Below are 20014 nucleotides of genomic sequence, written 5' to 3' on the forward strand. Positions count from 1 at the left end.
CAGGAAGATCCCTCTGAAGGAGGAAATGGCAACCCACTCCAGGAAAGTTTCGTTGCCTGGAAATTTCCATAGACAGAGAAGCCTGGAAGGGTACAGTCCATCAGGCTGCAAAGAGTCAGATATGACTGAGCACCCCGAACACAAATCCAGAGAAATGAGGAAAGTGCAGCGGCAGATGGAAATTGCAGATAAGGAACAATATATGACAGGTACTCCTAAAGTGAGCTTTCCTTCTGCAGTAGATTTAACTGTCTGCCACCATCACATCTCTTTCTTCAGTCTGTTCAAACCTCTTTTAACAATGTAATTGGATATACGTACTAAGTCACTTTAGTCATGTCCTACTGTTTGTGACCCTATGGACCACGATTTACAAATTTATAACTTGTTTTACTAACACCTTATGTCCCTGACACTCTGCTCTCTTATTTTATGAAGTTTCTCTAAGTAGGAATCTCAAGATGTTTATTGTATGTTACTTTTCAAAGGAAGGATGTCTGTTTGTAGCCCGAAGTCCCTCAGTTCAAATAAAAGTACTTTTAAGGGAAAGGAAGGCATTTATTTAAATGAAGGGATTATTTGCTAATGGAACATATTGTTGTTTGCCAAATCCATACTGTTGGAGCGAAATTTAGGGTCAGACTGGCCACTTGGAGAGAAGACAACACTATATTTAGACAGAACTCACCACAATAATTCATAGGAATAAACACTGGGCCGTAGTAACAATTTTCCTGGATAAAAAATAGATGATTTTTAAGCAAGTTTAAGAGTTTCACTGGTGCCAATCTAGTCACAATGGAGATAATATTAACAACTTAAAACTAAGGCTGCCAGCTACCCTAAATAATGCGAAGTTAGAAAAACTCAGCTACCCTAAATAAAGGTGAATTTTGCTGGATTTTTCATCTATCCAAATATAACAATAAAGTGAATAAAGGTATTAAAAGTAGGTACCATGAGATGAACTAAGTATTAAAAGGAATACAAAAGCAAGTGAATTGGAGCTTCTGCCCTCAAAAATTTTGCAATCTGTCATTCTATTATGATGATTGGCTAACAGTATTATTAGATATTAAAACTTATTTTTTCTCAATTGTAGATGATCAGGGTTAAGGGTAGACTTATGAGTTAATGGGATAGCAAAAGACAAACCTGTCAAATAAGATTCACAGTATATTTGGGAAAAGGAGGTAGAAATAATTCAAAACTTTTTACAATTTTTAAAAATAAAAATCCTGATTAGTAATTTATAACTCTTTCTTTAGATTGCAAAGTGATATTTATAAACAATAAGTAATTTTAAAACTGTGGCACAACAACTATAAGTTGAAAACTTGAAGATTGAGTCGAAAAGAATAACATTGCAGAAAGCAAAATTGGAAGTTACAGGCTAAGAGACTAGCTGCAAAAGTATTCTCATCATAGTCACTTTTTAGTCATAATATTTAATATGTAGCTTGACTTAGCTGGGAATTTAAATCTGCCTGTAAAGTCCTTGCCCAAAAAATATTACCCCTAGATGCAAAAGCAAAGTATGAGCTTACTAGACCAACCCACAGAAATATGTCTCCAACTCCCAGGCAGCTTACACTGTATTAACTTTGTAGGTGAAAGTTAGAATTATGCTAATACCTAGTGCTTTAATAAACCAGAATGTAATTATTAAAACAAGAGGCAATTTCCAATGAGCCTGTTCTGCCACAACTCTTGGCCCTCCTTTTATCTTCAATAACATATTCTTTCGGTTTATCTTCTAGCTTCCCCTCATTATTTTGAGAGGTGAGAGAGCCTGCGTAGGCCGTCAGTGTGTATGTGCTCAGCTGTGTCTGACTCTTTGTGACCCCATGGACTGTAGCCGGCCAGGCTCTTCTGTCCATAGGATTCTTCAGGCAAGAAGACTGGAGTGGGCTGCCGCTTCCTACTTCAGGGCATCTTCCAGATCCACGGATCCAGCCCGCGTTTCCTGCACCAGCAGGCAGATTCTCTACCACCAGCGCCACCTGGGAGGCCCTACTGGCCGGAATACATTCTGCTCCTGTTTCCATATCCCACACAGGTATGATGGATGTCATCTTTCAAGAACTAAATCTACAAACACTAGTAGAGCATTAGGATGTCAGTGACTAATTAAACAGGAGTGGGGCTCCTCCTAGACTAAAGGTACTTATGTCATCACTATGACACTATGATGAGGAAGAAGCTGGATTATATCCCTCCCCCACATCAAGATGCTCACTTAGAATATTTAGAATAGGGGCTTTCCTGGTGGTCCAGTGATTAAGAATCCCACAAAGGACATAGTTGGATCCCTGGTCTGAGACATTCCCACACGCTGCAAAGCAACTGAGCATGCATGTCACAACTGCTGAGCACATGCTCTAGAGCCCGTGAACCACAACTACTGAGCCCATGAGCTTCAGCTGCTGAAGCCCGTTCACCTGTAGCTTGTGCTCCACAAGGGAGAAGCCCACCGCAATGAGAACCCCATGCATCGCAACAGAGTATCCCCCACTCACAGCAACTAGACTCTTGCTAAGAGTCTATATGCCACTCATAGTTAGATACTAGATAAATGACACATTTTAGGACTTCTCTATACTATACAAGTATTATATCCCCTGTAGAAACATTTGCTCTAATTGAAATAAATTCTCATTTTGGTGGAGAGGGAAGAGTGGCATATCAGAATCAGATGAAATAGCTGTACTCTTACAATTGCATATGCCTAAGCTGCTCTTCCTCACAGTCTGACTCCAAGTTCTATAAATTATGCAGTGGGAATAACAGTGATCTTAGTTTGGGACCACAGTCTTCTTTATTCCCTTATGGAAGCAGTAACAGTCAGGTTTTCGCTTTGTTTTGTTTTTCCCAATGGATTTTGAAAGGAATTCATGGAATGAACTGTTGTAGATGCTTAAGGCTGTGAGTACCCTGTTACTATATAAGTCAGTACACGCTGGTATTTAGTGGGAAACCTTATGATCAGATGGAGGATTGAACTAGGTGAGCTTTAATGCTTCTTTTAACACTCTGATATTATGACTTGTAATAACACAAATTTTAGTTAACAAAATTTATTAAGTGCCTTGTGTTGGTACTAAACTAGCTCTTGCAGCTACAGGAAATATGAAAAGAATAGATAGCATGATTCTGAAAGTGTGGAGAATGTTTTACTGCAGCAACTACTATCATTAATTTTTTCAATGAATATAGCTGAAAGAATGAAACCAAAACTTTTGCATATGCCAAAGGTCAAGGCAGCTTTAGGTAATAATGTGGTAAAAACTCTGTGCTTTGTCACATATTCCCATTCCAATCAAAAGTGTATAACTGGGCGAACAAACATCCTGCCTGGTCCCTCAACCACCCACCCCTAACCCCACCCCCGGAGATTTACTTGGATCTGGTTTTTGCCTCCCTCCTACTTAGAGGTCAGTAAGGAAGCAAGCTTTGGATCTGATCCAAAGTAAAGAAAAAAAATGCACTTTAAAAACTGCTGAGAGAGAGATGATATGGGGTGGGGGGTGGGAGTTGGGAGGGGGGTTCAGGATTGGGAACTCATGTACACCCATGGCTGATTCACGTCAATGTATGGCAAAACCAATACAGTATTGTAAAGCAAAATAAAGTAAAAATTAAAAAAAAAAACTGCTGAGAGAAAAGCAAAGGCCTCAGAATATCCAAAGCAAACTTGAAAAAGAACAAAGTTAAAGGACTTACACTTCCTGGCTTCAGTATCTAGTACAAAGCTAAAGAAATCAATTCAGTATGGTACTGGCTGGCAAAAGGATTGATAAATAGATCAATGGAACTGAATAGAGAGCCCAGATATAGTTACAAAATTATAAAGTCATTTGATTTCTAACAAAAGTATTATACTAATGCAATCCAGTGGGGGCAAGGAAACTTTTCAACAAATGACACTTGACTAGATACATATCTATGTGGGAATATAGAGAAACTTCAACCTCTACCTTTAAACATATACTAAAATAAATTTGAGATAAATCATAGAGCTAAATGCAAAAGCTAAAACCATAAAGCTTTTAGTAGAAAACATTAAGGAATATCTTCATGACTCAGAGGTAGGTAAAGTTTTTTAGTCAGAACAGAAAAATCAATAACCATAAATTAATAAACTGCTAAATCAGATGTCACTGAACTCAAAAATGTCTACTTGTCAAAAGATAGCATTAAAATAATTAATAGGATTACTTCTCTCGTGGCACAGTGGATAAGAATGTGCCTGTCAGTGCAGGGACATGGGTTCAATCCCTGGTCCGGGAAGTTTCCACATGTCTTGAAGCAACTAAGACCATGTTCTACAACTTTTGAGTCTGAGCTCTAGAGCCCATGAGCCACAACTAATGAGCCCCTATGCTGCAACTACTGAAGTCCACTCACCCAAGAGCCAGCAAGCTGCAGCTACTGAAGCCTAGGGCCTATACTCTGCAACAGGAGAAGCCACCATAATGAGAAGCCTGTGCATCACAACCAGACAGTAGCCCCCATTTTCCACAAGTGGAGAAAGTCCAAGTGCAGCAACGAAGACCCAGCGCAGCCAAAAACAAATAAATACACATAGCTGTGTATACATGTCAAAAAATTTTTTTCTAAATAAAACAAAGGTGGGCGGGGGGGAAGGAAATTAATAGGAAAAAATAAACCAAAAATGGAAAGAAATAGGCAAGTCATATCTGGGAGAAAAATTAGCAAATATATATACAGCGAAGGACTGATAGCCAGGATATAAAGAACTTCTAGAACTCAGTGATAAATAAACAGCCTAGTTTGAAAATGGACAAAAGAGGTGACCATTTCACAAAAGATGATATACTAGTGGCCAATATGCATATGAAAAACTGTACATCATTAGTCATCAGGGAATGCAAATTAAGTCACAGTAAAAAGCACTACACACCCACTAGGATGGCTTAAATTAAACAGACTGAACACACCAGATTCTGGCAAGGATGTGGAGCAACCAGAGCTCTCATGCACTGTAGTGGAAGTGTAAATGGTGTAATTACTTTGGGAAAAGATCAAGCAGGTTCTTATAAAACTAAACAGACAGTACACGATGACTCAGCAATTCTACTTATCAGGATTTAACCAAGAGGAATGAAAATATGGTCAACATTCTTGACCAAGTCTTAAGAAGACTTGGTCAAGAGTGTTCACAACTACTTTATTTATAAAAGGCAAAACTGGAAACAGCCCAGTGATTCATCAATAGGAGAATGGATAAACAAACTATGCTATATTCACAGAACATCGGGAAGTTCACAGTTCACGTATTGCTGAAGCCTGGCTTGGAGAATTTTGAGCATTACTTTACTAGCGTGTGCTGCTGCTGCTAAGTCGCTTCAGTTGTGTCCGACTCTGTGCGACCCCATAGACGGCAGCCCACCAGGCTCCCCCATCCCTGGGATTCTCCAGGCAAGAACACTGGAGTGGGTTGCCATTTCCTTCTCCAATGCACGAAAGTGAAAAGTGAAAGTGAAGTCGCTCAGTGAGATGAGTACAGTTGTGTGGTAGTTTGAGCATTCTTTGGCATTGCCTTTCTTTGGGATTGGAATGAAAACTGACCTTTTCCAGTCCTGTGGCCACTGCTCAGTTTTCCAAATTTGCTGGCATATTGAGTGCAGCATTTTCACAGCATCATCTTTTAGGAGTTGAAATAGCTCAACTGGAATTCCATCACCTCCACTAGCTTTGTTTGTAGTGATGCTTCCTAAGCCCCACTCGACTTCACATTCCAGGATGTCTGGCTCTAGGTGAGTGATAACACCATCAAGATTATCTGGGTCATGAAGATCTTTTTAGTACAGTTCTTCTGTGTGTCCTTGCCACTTCTTCTTAATATCTTCTGCTTCTGTTAGGTCCCTACCATTTCTGTCCTTTATTGTGCCCATCTTTAAATGAAATGTTCCCCCTTGGTATCTCTAATTTTCTTGAAGAGATCTCTAGACTTTCAAATTCATTGTTTTCCTCTATTTCTTTGCATTGATCTCTGAGGAAGGCTTTCTTTCTCTCCTTGCTATTCTTTGGAACTCTGCATTCAAATGGGTATATCTTTCCTTTTCTCCTTTGCTTTTCACTTCTCTTCTTTTCACAGCTATTTGTAAGGCCTCTTCAGACAGCCATTTTGCTTTTTTACATTTCTTTTTCTTGGGGATGGTCTTGATCATTGCCTCCTAGACAGTGTCATGACCTCTGTCCATAGTTAATCAGGCATTTTGTCTATCAGATCTAGTCCCTTAAATCTATTTCTCACTTCCACTGTATAGTCATAAGGGATTTCATTTAGGCCATACCTGAATGGTCTAGTGGGTTTCCCTACTTTCTTCAATTTAAGTCTGAATTTGGCAATAAGGAGGTCATGATCTGAGCCACAGTCAGCTCCCGGTCTTGTTTTTGCTGACTGTATAGAGCTTCTCCATCTTTGGCTGCAAAGAATATAATCAGTCTGATTTCGGTGTTGACCATCTGGTCATGTCCATGTGTAGAGTCTTCTCTTGTGTTGTTGGAAGAGGGTGTTTGCTGTGACCAGTGCATCCTCTTGGCACTATTAGCACTATTAGCACTATTAGCACTATTAGCCTTTGTGCTGCTTCATTCCGTATTCCAAGGCCAAATTTGCCTGTTACTCCAGATGTTTCTTGAGTTTCTACTTTTGCATTCCAATCCCCTATAATGAAAAACATCATTTTGAGGTGTTAGTTCTAGAAAGTCTTGTAGGTCTTCATAGAACCATTCAACTTCAGCTTCTTCAGTGTTACTGGTCGGGGCATAGACTTGTATTACTGTGGTATTGAATGGTTTGCCTTGGAAACGAACAGAGATCATTCTGTTGTTTTTAAGATTGCATCCAAGTACTGCATTTCGGACTCTTTTGTTGACTGCGATGGCTACTCCATTTCTTCTAAGAGATTCCTGCCCATAGTAGTAAATATAATGGTTATCTGAGTTAAATTCACCCGTTCTAGTCCATCTTAGTTCACTGATTCCTAGAATGTTGATGTTCACTCTCGCCATCTCCTATTTGACACTTCCAATATACCTTGATTCATGGACCTAACCAGGTTCCTATGAAATATTGCTCTTTATAGTATTGGACCTTGCTTCTATCAGCAGTCCCATCCACAACTAGGTGTTGTTTTTGCTTTGGCTCCATCCCTTCATTCTTTCTGGAGTTATTTCTCCACTGATCTCCAGTAGCATATTGGGCACCTGGTTTTAGAAAAGGCAGAGGAACCAGAGATCAAATCCCCAACATCCGCTGGATCATGGAAAAAGCAAGAGAGTTCCAGAAAAACATCTGTTTCTGCTTTACTGACTATGCCAAAGCCTTTGACTGTGTGGATCACAATAAACTGTGGAAAATTCTGAGAGAGATGGGCCTACCAGACCATCTGACCTGACTCTTCAGAAACCTGTATGCAGGTCAGGAGCAACAGTTAGAACTGGACATGGAACAAGAGACTGGTTCCAAATAGAAAAAGGTGTACATCAAGGCTGTATATTGTCACCCTGCTTATTTAACTATATGCAGAGTACATCATGAAAATGCTGGACTCGATGAAGCACAAGCTGAAATAAAGATTGCCAGGAGAAATATCCATAACCTCAGATATGCAGATGACAACACCCTTACGGCAGAAAGTGAAGAACTAAAGGGTCTCTTGATGAAAGTGAAAGAGAGTGAAAAAGTTGGCTTAAAGCTCAACATTCAGAAAACTAAGATCGTGGCATCTGGTCCCATCACTTCATGGCAAATAGATGGGGAAACAGCGGAAACAGTGTCAGACTTTATTTTTCTGGGCTCCAAAATCGCTGCAGATGGTGATTGCAGCCATGAAATTAAAAGACAGTTACTCCTTGGAAGGAAAGTTATGACCAACCTAGTTCAGTTCAGTTCAGTCACTCAATCATATCCGACTCTTTGTGACCCCATGAATTACAGCACGCCAGGCCTCCCTGTCCATCACCAACTCCCGGAGTTCACCCAGACTCACATCCATCGAGTCAGTGATGCCATCCAGCCATCTCATCCTGTCATCCCCTTCTCCTCCTGCCCCCAGTCCCTCCCAGCATCAGAGTCTTTTCCAATGAGTCAGCTCTTCGCATGAGGTGGCCAAAGTACTGGAGTTTCAGCTTTAGCATCATTCCCTCCAAAGAAATCCCAGGACTGATCTCCTTCAGAATGGACAGGTTGGATCTCCTTGCACTCCACGGGTCTCTCAAGAGTCTTCTCCAACACCACAGTTCAAAAGCATCAATTCTTCGGCACTCAGCTTTCTTCACAGTCCAACTCTCACATCCATACATGACCACTGGAAAAACCATAGCCTTGACTAGATGGACCTTTGTTTCCAAAGTAATGTCTGTGCTTTTCAATATGCTATCTAGGTTGGTCATAACTTTTCTTCCAAGGAGTAAGCGTCTTTTAATTTCATGGCTGCAGTCACCATCTGCAGTGATTTTGGAGCCCCAAAAATAAAGTCTGACACTGTTTCCACTGTTTCCCCATCTATTTCCCATGAAGTGATGGGTTCAGATGCCATGATCTTCGTTTTCTGAATGTTGAACTTTAAGCCAACTTTTCGCTCTCCACTTTCACTTTCATCAAGAGGCTTTTTAGTTCCTCTTTACTTTCTGCCATAAGGGTGGTGTCATCTGCATATCTGAGGTCATTGATATTTCTCCTGGCAATCTTGATTACAGCTTGTGCTTCTTCCAGCCCAGCGTTTCTCATGATGTACTCTGCATATAAGTTAAATAAGCAGGGTGACAGTATACAGCCTTGACATACTCCTTTTCCTATTTGGAACCAGTCTCTTGTTCCATGTCCAGTTCTAACTGTTGTTTCTGACCTAGACAGCATATTAAAAAGCAGAGACATTATTTTGTCAACAAATGTCCATCTGCTGCTGCTGCTGCTAAGTCACTTCAGTCGTGTCCAACTCTGTGCGACCCCATAGACTGCAGCCCACCAGGCTCCCCCGTCCCTGGGATTCTCCAGCCAAGTACACTGGAGTGGGTTGCCATTTCCTTCTCCAATGCGTGAAAGTGAAAAGTGAAAGTGAAGTCGCTCAGTCGTGTCCGACTCTTAGCCACCCCATGGACTGCAGCCTACCATGCTCCTCTGTCCATGGGATTTTCCAGGCAAGAGTACTGGAGTGGGTTACCATTGCCATCTCCAAAGGTCCATCTAGTTAAGGCTAATGTTTTTCCAGTGGTCATGTATGGATGGAAGAGTTGGACTATAAAGAAAGCTGAATGCTAAAGAATTGATGCTTTCGAACTGTGGTGTTGATGAAGACTCTTGAGATTCCCTTGTACTGCAAGGAGATCCAACCAGTCCATCCTAAAGGAAGTCAGTCCTGGGTGTTCATTGGAAGGACTGATGTTGAAGCTAAAAGTCCAATACCTTGGCCACCTGATACAAAGAGCTGACTCATTTGAAAAGACCCTGATGCTGGGAAAGATTGAGGGCAGAAGAAGGGGATGACAGAAGATAAGATGGTTGGATGGCATCACTGACTCATGGACATGGGTTTGGGTGGACTCGGGGAATTGGTGATGGACAGGGAGGCCTGGTGTGCCCCCTGGTGTGCCCCCTCGTTCATGGGATCGCAATGAGTCGGACACGACTGAGCGACTGAACTGAACTGAACTGAACTGATATTCACAGAATGGAATACTATCCATTAAGAAAAGAGAGCAAACTACTGAGAAACACAACAACATGGATGAGTCTTAAAAGTATCATACTATGCATAAAGTAGAGAGCTGGTGGGAAGTGGCTGTATAACACAAGGAGCTCAGCCTGGGACTCTGTGACAACCTAAAGGAGTGGGATGGGGTATGGAGTGGGTGGGAGGCTCATGAGGGAGGGGATATATGTATACTTATGACTGATTCACATTGTTGTACAGCAGAAACCAACACAACATTGCAAAGCAATTATCTTACAACTTAAAAAAAATATCATGCTAAATGAAAGAAGCTCTCCATAGTAGAAAAGAGCATATACTATATGATTACATTTATGTAATGTTCTAGAACAAAGAAAATGAACCTATGGTAGAAAAAATGAGAACCATGGCTGTTTAGGGAGAGGAATTGACTGGAAAGAGGTATGAGGGAATCTGGAGCGATAGTAATAGTCTATGTCTTGCTAGGTGTTTAGGTCACACATGTATGTATTTTCCAAAATTGAAGGAATATACTCATGAAGTTTATAAATTTCATTGTGTGTAAATTTTTCCTCAAAAGAAAAAAAAAAAAAAAAAACCTGGGACTTCCCTGGCAGTCCAGGTCAAAAAAACAAAACAAAACAAAAAACCTGTAAATAAATATTGAACTCTTAAGTGATGACATGAAGTATTTAAGGAGAAGAGTACGTATATATTAAGTTTACTTTGAAATCCATAAAAGAAATAAGAGAATGAATGGGTAGATACATAGATAATGTGATACCCAACTGGGGCATGTGTTAGTGTAGTCTGTTTGAAACTCCATGGACTGTATGGAGCCCACCAGCCTCCTCTGTCCATGGAATTCTTTTTTTTTTTTTTTTTTTTTAAATTTTTGTTTATTTATTTGGCTGCTCTGGGTCTTAGTTGTAGCATGTGGGATCTAGCTCCCTGACCAGGGATCAAACCTGGGCCCCCTGCGCTGGGAGCTCAGAGTCTTAGCTACTGGACCACCAGGGAAGTCCCTGTCCATGGAATTCTTCAGGCAAGAGTAGTGGAGTGGGTAACCCCACCACCCCACCTCAGTTTTCAGATACTATAAAAATTCAGTTGTTACTGAGGAAACTGAGGCACACTGGGGTGGGGGTGGTATTTGGGAATTCACTGCAAAATTTCTCTCAACTTTTGTATACTTTTGAAATTTTTCATAATCAAATGCTGGGGGAAATTGTGCTGGGTCTTTTGAAGCTGAAAATGTTACCCAGTTATGTAATTCTGTTATTTGGCTGGAAATTGTAATGGAACTTGTCACTTAAACACTGACATGCCTCTGTGCATCGTTGGAGAGTAGGGAAAAGGAACTGAAACTGACTGACAAATAGTATGTCTCTAGTATGGGCAGCAAAATCTGTGAAAGATATATTGCACTGAGAAAAAGATATTTTCCTTATCATGGATTTAGACAGTAATCATATGTCCTTGGGAGTTGTGTGCTTGTGTCCATGTGTCTGTTTGGTCTAATAGTTACCCACAGGAAAGCTAGAGGAAGAATGTCGAGGTATATTTGCATACCATATTGACAGAAATGTTGGAAAGTACCAGACTTGGAAACTGAAGTCTGCCCTGGGACTCCCTTGCTGAAAGGCCCCTAGAGTGTAAATCTAGGCTAAGAAACTCAAGACTTTGATGGGAAATATCCTGCAATGGGTCATTGTGTCCTTGGATTGCTGTGTGGGGAAAGGAGAACTCATCCTAGTTTGAAACCAACACCAGAGAGTAGAGACTTTCCAAAAAAGCCAAGGGCAGCTTTGTAGTGAGAGACCTAAAGAAAGGACTCATTAAAGGAATAGAGGGCCACAAATCTCAAGAGAACGAAGCTAGGAACCCGGGTATGCCCGGGAAGAAACTCCTTCTGAAGAATCACTATAAAGGAATAATGTAATATTGATCAGCATAAAACTGTAGTGACCATAAACATAAGCTGAAAGTTCAAGATAGAAAGTTAGGGAGAAACGTCATGAATGAGGTAGACCTAGAGGAGAGTTAGATCTGTGGAAAGACACAAATCAAGGAGGAAAAGTGGGCAGAATTGTGGAATGACGGGCTTTCTTCTAATTGGAAGAGGTCAGAAGCTGAGAACACACAAGGAACTTGACTAAGAACTGTTAAAAAGTCTCAAAGCAGTATTCTGCATTTTCCATTCCCATCGCCCTGACAACAGAATATATACCACCTCAAGATAGTGACTTCCCTGGTGGCTCAGGTGGTAAATAATCTTTCTGCAAGGCAAACAGGCCCATGTCCAATCCCTGGATTGGGAAGATCCCCTGAATAAGGGAATGGCAACCCACTCCAATATTCTTGCCTGGAGAATTCCATGGACAGAGGAGCCTGACGGGCTACAGTCCATGGGGTCTCAAAGAGTCGGACACGACTGAGTGACTAACATTTCAGTTTACTTCAAAGTAATGATAATATAATAAAAAAGTGTCATTGAAATAGTTATAGGAAGCCTTCACTGTGGTGTAAGGTCTCTGTACTTCAAAAGATGTCACAATGGATAAGAATAAATTTATGCATAAAAAGGGTTAACTAGGGAATTCCCTGATGGCCTAGTGGTTAGGATTCGGCACTTTGCGGAGGGCAGGGTTTGATCCCTGGTCAAGGAATCATCCTGCAGGTTTTGTGATGCAGCAAAAATACCAAAAAAAAAAAAAAAAAAAAAGAGAGAGAGAGAGTTAACTATATTCTGCAGTTTTGAGGAAGCTTCTGGGTAACTCTAACCTACAGCTTCTTCATTGACGCTGGTCAGCATGGGAAAAAATCAGAGTTACAGATCTACATGGTCTTGCCTGTATTATCTCTTATTTTTACAGCTTGGTAAGAAGCCCCAGAAAATAGTCATTGTTTGCTCATCCTGCTCTTTCCTCAGCCTGGAGGGATGAATGGGATGGGCTTACCTGGACAGTACAGGATGAGGATGGGGAATAAGACAGTCAGCAGTTATACGTCCCTTAATCATCCCCAAACTTTCAGTGAAGCATTTTATGTGAACTAGTTTTGCATTGATGGTATGGAAGAAAAATTAAGGTTCAGTAACGCTAAATGTAGCCTTCCTCATATCACTCCTTCACTGAGATCCATGTGGCAGCAGCAATATCATTTCATCAAAGACAGTAGGTTCAGAGGTCTAGGTAGGGAAGAGCAGCCAAGTGAGTGAAACCCAAGGCATGGTAAAGAGGGGACATGGATCACAGAGAAGAAACTGCTCAGTAGTAGCTGAGACAAACCCCACTTTGTTGAAACATACTAGAGAACCATAGAAAGATGATAGAGCATTTCATCATATGGAATTCTAAATGGCCATGAAGTTCTACTCCATCTCTTAGACACAGTATCCATAATAAGTCAGGAAATATAAAGGGAATATAATTATTCCTCTCTATAAAGATCTCACCCTTATGGCAGAAAGTGAAGAACTAAAGAGCCTCTTGATGAAAGTGAAAGAGGAGAGTGAAAAAAGTTGGCTTAAAGCTCAACATTCAGAAAACAAAGATCATGGCATCTGGTCCCATTACTTCAAGGCAAATAGATGGAGAAACAGTGGAAACAGTGGCTGACTTTATTTTGGGGGGCTTCAAAATCACTGCAGATGGTGACTGCAGCCATGAAATTAAAACACGTGTACTCCTTGAGAGAAAAGTTATGACCAACCTAGACAGCATATTAAAAAGCAGAGACGTTACTTTGCCAACAAAGGTACAAAGTCAAGGCTATGGTTTTTCCAGTAGTCATGTATAGATGTGACAGTTGGACTACAAAGAAAGCTGAGTGCCGAAGAATTGATGCTTTTGAACTGTGGTGTTGGAGAAGACTCTTGAGAGTCCCTTGGACTGCAAGGAGATCCAACCAGTCCATCCTAAAGGAAATCAGTCCTGAATATTCATTGGAAGGACTGATGTTGAAGCTGAAACTCCAATACTTTGGCCAACCTGATGCAAAGAGCTAACTCATTTGAAAAGACCTTCATGCTGGGAGGGATTGGAGGCGGGAAGAGAAGGGGACGACAGAGGATGAGACAGTTGGATGGCATCACCGACTCAGTGGACATGAGTCTGAGTGAACTCCGGGAGTTGGTGATGGACAGGGAGGCCCAGCGTGCTGCAGACCATGGGGTCGCAAAGAGTTGGACACGATTGAGCGACTGAACTGAACTGATAAGATCTCATAATGTATTAAGAAGAAAAAACCCAGGTAATACCCAACAATGCAGGGGACTCCCCTGGTGGTCCAGTGGCAAAGACTCTGTGCTCCCAGTGTAGCGGGCCTGGGTTCAACCCCTGGTTAGGGAACATGCTGCAACTAAGAGTTTGAATGTTGCAACTAAAGATTCCACATGCCACAACCAAGACCTGGTACAGCCAGAGTGTGAAAGTGTTAGTCACTCAGTCGTGTCCAACTCTCTGTGACCCCGTGGACTGTAGCCCACCAGGCTCCTCTGTCCATAGAATTCTCCATGCAAGAATACTGGAATGGGTTGCCATTTCCTTCTCCAAGGGATCTTCCCAACCCAGAGGTTGAACCCAGGTCTCCCGCATTGTAGGCAGACTCTTTACTGAGCCACCAGAGAAGATGTGCAGCCAAATAATATAATAGGTATTAAAAAATAATGCATATACCTAACTGTGGTAAATATGCAATATATTTCAGAAAAAGAAAAAATCAGTTCAAGCTGAGTGATATTTAGAAGGTTTCACGGAAACCATGATTTGCCACTTTTTGAATTCATGATTCCTGTTTCTTCAAGGACGTATCTTATTATCCTATCCTTCCTTCTTGGCCCTAACACTTATCTCAATACTTGACATTAAATACATAGGTACCACTTAAGTGTTTATTGATTATTCTTACCTGGTCAAGACCAGAAGCTACTAGTCCTGTTATCAATATTTCCTAAGTAAAGACCATTACCACTGCTTCTGGTTCAAGATGGCAGAGTAGAAGGATGTGTGCTCATCTCCTCCTTCGAGAGCACCAAAATTGCAACTAGCGGTTGAACAACCATTGTCCGACTCTTCGAGACCCCACAGACTGCAGCCTACCAGGCTCCTTGAGAGGAGAACACTGGAACCCACCAAAAAAAAAAAACCCTCACATTCAAAGACAAAGAAGAAGCCACAGCAAGACAGTAGGAGGGGCACAATCACAATAAAATAAACCCCATACCCGCTGTGCGGGTGACCCAAAAACCTGAGAACAATAATACCAAAGAAGTTCTCCTGCTGTTAGGAAGATTCTGAACCCCATGTCGGGCTTCCCAGTTTGGCCATCTGACAAAGGGACTGGGAATCCCCAGGGAATCTGATCTTGAAGGCCAGTGGGATATGATTATAGGACTTCCATAGGACTGGGGGAAACAGAGACTCCAGTCTTGGAGGGCACAACAAAAGTTTGCACACACCAAGACCCAGAGGAGAGGTGCAGCGACCCCTCAGGAGACTGAACCCAAACTACCTGCTTGTGTTGGAGGGTCTTCTGTGGGAGGTGGGGGGTGGTGGATCGACACGGGCTCACCACAGGGACGGGGCACTGGCAGCAGCAGTCTGGAAAGGTCCCTCTTGGTGGCAACCCTCTTGCTGCTGCTGCTGCTGCTGCTGCTAAGTCGCTTCAGTCGTGTCCGACTCTGTGTGACCCCATAGACGGCGGCCCACCAGGCTCCGCCATCCCTAGGATTCTCCAGGCGAGAACACTGGAGTGGGTTGCCATTTCCTTCTCCAATGCATGAAAGTGAAAAGTGAAAGGGAAGTCGCTCAGTCGTGTCCGACTCTTTGAGACCCCACGGACTGCAGCCTACCAGGCTGCTTGTCCATGGGATTTTCCAGGCAAGAGTACTGGAGTGCAGGCCCTATGGGGGTGTTAATGAAGACCTCTAAGAGGGTGGCCCTATGGTGGTGTTAATGACAATCCTCTTAGAGGTGCAGGCCCTATGGTGGTGTTAATGGCCACCCTCTTAGAGGTCTTCATTAACACCACCATAGGGCCTGCACACCCTAGGTGGCCTCAGGCCAAACAACTATCAGGAAGGGAGTATAACCCCACCCATCAGCAGATTCCCTTGTAGCTCAGTTGGTAAAGAATCTGCCTGCAATGCAGGAGACCTGTGTTAGATCTCTGGGTTGGGAAGATCCCCTGGAAAAGGAAATGTCAACCCACTCCAGTATTCTTGCCTGGAAAATCCTATGGACAGAGAAGCCTGGCAGGCTACAGTCCATGGGGTCGCAAGAGTCAGACACAACTTGGTGACTAAAACACCATAATATCAGCAGATAATTGGATTAAAGCTTTACTGAACAAGGCCCTGCCCACCAGAGCAACACTCAGTTTTTCCCATTGCCAGTCCCTCCCATCAGGAAGCTTACACAAGCCTCTTAACCTCCTCCAACAGAGGGCACACAGAAGCAAGAAGAACCACAGTCCCACAGCAGCCAAAACAAAAGCCATATTACAGAAAGTTAATCAGGATGAAAAAGCAGAAGGTTATGTCCCAGAGGAAGGGACAAGATAAAACCCCAGAAACACAATGAAATTAAGTGGAGATAGGCAATCTTCCAGAAAAAGACCATTACCATTGCCTTAATGGCTCAAGCCAGAAAGCTGGGTATCAGACTCTTCCTTACACCACACATCCAAATAGCTGCCCAGTCCTGTGTTTTCCATCTCCTTCAGTCTTTTTAAGATCTCTTCTCTTGATTAAAATGGCCTTTATTGTGCCTCCTAATTGCTCTCCATGCCTCCAGTTCTCCACTTTCTGCCTCCTGTCACTATCCTCAAATCCATTCTTCACAGTGCTAGCAAATGTTCAATACAAAACAGATACTAAATTTTGTCATTTCCCCATCCTCTAATAGCTCTCTAGAGATGTCAATATAAAATCCAAGCTCCTCAGATGATGAAGAGTAGAAGCTCCCTGATCTGGCCCCCTCCTCTTACTTATATGTTACTGTTACACTTGTTCCTTTAGTTACAAGGATTTTTGAGCTTTTATGCTATTTTATTTACTGGAAATATATTATTCCACATTTATTATAATTTGTCTAGCCTTTAAAATACAGATCAAGAATCCCTCCTCCAGAATACAATCCTTAACTCCCCTTTTCACCATAATATTATCACATTGTGTTGCAAATACCTCTTTGTTCATTGGCTTTTCCATTGGTGGCTTTCCAACTCTATTGATCCAGACTTAAGTAGTAAAAAATATGTTTTTTAAATCACAACCCCAGGACACACTGAAATAAAAATTCCATGAAGCAATATTGAACCTTATTACATGCAATGTACTCTGGTATTTACTATTTTATACTATTCTATTTCTTTTTTTTAACTCAAGTTTCAACATACTGAATTGATTTCATGACCCATACTTTAAAAATACTGTCATAGATTGTGAACTTACATAGATTCTCAAGCATAGTAGATGCTTAAAGTAATTAAGAAGATGATATAAAAAAAATTTCTGTCCTTAGCAATTAGCAGAGGGCTTCCCTGGTGGCTCAGACAGTAAAGAGTCTGCCTACAATGCAGGAGACCCGGGTTCGATCCCTGGGTCGGGAAGATCCCCTGGAGAAGGAAATGGCAACCCACTCCAGTACTCTTGCCTGGAAAATCCCATGGACGGAGGAGCCTGGAGTCCATGGGGTCGCAAAAAGTCAGACATGACTGAGCGACTTCACTTCACTTCAGCAATTAGCAGAGGTTAAACACATAGCAGTGTTAAATAAAGATGCTTGATAAAAGGATAAATGCACTCTCCTGGAGCAGACCATTCTCATGAATCATCATTTTCCCTCCATCATTTCCCTTTTTAAGAATAAGAGTTTGCTACAACACATGTAATTTTACATACAAAATATACGCATGTAAGCACAGACACAGGGCTTCCCTGGTGGCTCAGCAGTAAAGAATCCACCTGCAATGCAGGAGACCTGGGTTCAGTCCCTGGGTTGGGAAGATCCCCTAAAGGAAAAATGGCGACCCACTCCTGGGAAACCCCATGGACAGAGGAGTGTGGGAGGTTACAGTCCATGAGGCCGAAAAAGAGTTGGACATAACTTAAAACCACAGGTACAGATTTAGGCAAAACTGGAGAAGGACTTTGAAAATTGCTGCACGTGAAAAACATAATGAGACAGAGAGGCATGACTGCCAAAGGCCAACTGTTTGGTCTTCTCAAAAGAGGCCAGGATCTGGTTAGAAATTATCTTCTAAATGGCCCAAAATCACTTACACTAACCAAGTTCACAAGATACTGATGAATAGCTAATATTAACTAATATTTATTATTGAGTACTTAGTGTGTGTCAAAATATTCTAAGCACTTTTTATGACGCTATCCTCAAAAAAACACTGTGAAATGTGGTTATCTCCTGCTAATATCTCCATTTCAAAGATGAGGGAGCAGACAGATATTAAACAGCTTTCCCAATGTTATACAGCTACTGAGTGGTAAAAAGGTTAGTCAAAGCATTGTAATTAAATTGTTGTAAAAACCTCAGAAAGTAGGACAATACCCAAAGAATCAAAGGAAAAAAAAATTTAAATACAGAGAGGTAGATCAGGGGAACTAATTATTGGCTACTAGGATATCCACAGAAAACAAAGATTTTAAATTATGGGGAAGAAGTTAGCAAAGAAAAAAAATGAGAACTTCCCAAATTCAAAAGATGAGTTTTGAGTTTCAAAGTGTCCTCTGTGTACCCAGAACAATGAAAGAAAAAGGTTCAATACCAAGGCAGATTAGAAAATACCAGAACACTGGAGATTAAAAAAGGATCTCCTGTAGTACTAACCCACGTACTAAATAAAAGAGGAAGTAAAATAGCCAGGACATGGAAACAACCTAGATGTCCATCAGCAGATGAATGGATAAGAAAGCTGCGGTACATATACACAATGGAGTATTACTCAGCCGTTAAAAAGAATTCATTTGAATCAGTTCTGATGAGATGGACGAAACTGGAGCCAATTATACAGAGTGAAGTAAGCCAGAAAGAAAAACACCAATACAGTATACTAACACATATATATGGAATTTAGGAAGATGGCAATGACGACCCTGTATGCAAGACAGGAAAAAGGACACAGATGTGTATAACGGACTTTTGGACTCAGAGGGAGAGGAAGAGGGTGGGATGATTTGGGAGAATGGCATTCTAACATGTATACTATCATGTAAGAATTGAATCGCCAGTCTATGTCTGACGCAGGGTGCAGCATGCGTGGGGCTGGTGCATGGGGATGACCCAGAGAGATGCTGTGGGAGGGAGGTGGGAGGGGGGTTCATGTTTGGGAATGCATGTAAGAATTAAAGATTTTAAAATTTAAAAAATAAAAAAAATTAATAAAAAAAAATAAAATAAAAGAGGAAGTAAAAATGGACCTCTCACTATCACAACAAATAATCCACTGAAGAAATTTTTGCTTTTCTTCCCAACAATGTTGGGCTCATGCTTTTTGAGATCTTATATCTAAGGGAGGAATGCTTCCATCAGGATTCAGATGAGTTGGAAGCTGAAAGTTCCCCTGGCTATCTTTGGCTTCTGGAGCTATAGAATTAAAGGCAGAAAAGGGTCACCATAGCCATGTGGTGATTAATCCCAGTCATCAAAGGGAAATTCAGTTGCTGCTATACATGAGACATAGATGATGTTTGAAATCCAACTGAGGCAACTCAGTGAAGATAGCCAATGTAAGTCCAAAAATAACTCCATAGTGGACCAAAATCATTTGGGAATTAAGATTTAGGCACTGAACTAGATAAAGAATGGAAGGTCAAGATGCTTAGAGGGAGAAAGGGATGTGAAATGAAGGGTTGAAAAATGAAGTTATGAGTATCAACTTAGGCCTCATGGCCACCTACAGAAGGCAGGATTCAGTAGCCGCTATACGTTACATTATTCTCACTCCCCACCCTACCCCCACCTTATATGAAGAGCATTGGCATTGGCTAACATTTTAAATTTAATTATGTGATGATATGATACCTGATAGGACTGTGTGTGTCCAATGCACTGGGGACATTGATTGCATACAAGAAATAATGTGTGGATTTCCTGTAGGTCAAGAGACACCAGGAAGATATTAGGAATTATTTTTGCAGTGTTCCACCAAAAGGGAAGACTCCTTAACAAAGCATTGAGTTGGCATGGCCAAAAAGTTCATTCAGGTTTTTCCATAAAATGTCATGGAAAACACAAGTAAATAAATCCAATAAACAACACAGAAAGGTGCCAGAGTTTCCTGTGAGGGTG

This window comes from Capra hircus, chromosome 2, assembly GCF_001704415.2.
Source record: "Capra hircus breed San Clemente chromosome 2, ASM170441v1, whole genome shotgun sequence".
NCBI lineage: Eukaryota > Metazoa > Chordata > Mammalia > Artiodactyla > Bovidae > Capra > Capra hircus.